Here is a 1,530-nt window from a genome sequence, read left to right as displayed (position 1 = left end):
CTTTGGCTGACTGAGGACCTCCAAGAAGCTTCCCACATCGGATCTTACAGGGATCATGCGGGAGAACACTTTTAAGCATAGACATGTGGTACATCACCTTCGAAATGTGAGTGCATTTGTAAAAAAGGTTTTAATTGTTATCTTTATAAAACTGTATCACACTAGGGTGGCTGTGCGCTCTATGCCTTTTGTATGCCTTTTGTATTGATTCACTTAGAATTTCGTGCCAACTTGTACATATGTTCTGGGCTTGCCCTGGTCTCTGCTTTATCTGGCGCAGGATATCGGAGGTAGCCTTTGTGTTGGTGGGTTCCCCGGTAGACTTGTCTCTGCAAATGTGTTTATTGGGTGCACCCATTTTGGGGATTCCAGCAAATCTAATGAGACTAATCCATACTATTTGCGTTTCCACCCTATGGGCCATTACCCTTCATTGGAAGTCCCCAGTAGTCCCTCTGGTCTCTGTGTTGCGGAGAGTTGACATGGTCATGCTCATGGAGTGTATTCAGTACACATTATTGGACAGGATGCATTTATTCATCAGAAAATGGGATGGTTGGAAGCAGGGTGGATTTGATTTAAATCAACTGATTTAAATCACGATTTAAATCACTAGTCAGTAAGGCTTGATTTAAATCCTAGTTTTCTACATAAAGACTAATTCTTGCTGGTATAACTTTAATATGCAAGTAGATGAAGAGTTTTAGAATAACAACTTTTCATTTTAGTTTTTTTATCCCCAGTTTAATAGGTTAATCATTCATATTTGGACAACTTTTCTGTTGTACTTAGGAAGGAGAAAAATAATCATTACCTTAATAATAACAATTTAAATAGATTTATTCAACTGAAACAATAACATTCCAGCATATGTGATTTGCTTAAACATCCATGTTTGTTAACTAATTTGGCTAAACAAAATATATATATTTTAACCACTTCCTGTCCGGACACTTTTACCCCCTTCCTGTCCAGGGCAATTTTCAGCTTTCAGCGCTATCACAATTTGAATGACAATTGCGCGGTCATGCAATACTGTACCCATATGAATTTTTTACCATTTTTTTGAGACAGATAAAGATTTATTTTGGTGGTATTTATTCACCGCTGGGATTTTTATTTTGTTTACTATGTAAATGAAAAAGTCCAAAAATTTTGAAAAAAAGTGTTTTTTTTTATAAAATTTTGCAAATAAATAATATTTCATCATAAATCTTGGCCAACATTTATTCCGTTATTTTTTTAGTAAAAAAAAAAAATCCAAATTAGTTTATAACCAAAAATTATAATTTTTAAACATTTCTTTTTACATTTTTATTTTATTTTTTTTCTATTATTATTTTTTATTTATTTTTTTTTTTTTTACATACTGTCACCCTAGCAGTACAGTGTCACCATGGTGACACTGTGCTACTTGTGGGGGGTGATGAAGATTTTTTTTTTTTTCACACTGATTGCTTTTACACCCATATAGGATATAAATGAAATCATTTCTCTTTCTCTCTGGCTGCATTCTTGCAGTCATTGAGA

The sequence above is a fragment of the Staurois parvus genome, unplaced genomic scaffold (genome assembly GCF_062004578.1).
Source record: "Staurois parvus isolate SC_StPar_1 unplaced genomic scaffold, SC_StPar_1.0 ptg000470l, whole genome shotgun sequence".
NCBI lineage: Eukaryota > Metazoa > Chordata > Amphibia > Anura > Ranidae > Staurois > Staurois parvus.
The sequence above is the reverse complement of the archived record's forward strand: the minus strand, read 5'-3'. Positions refer to the sequence as shown.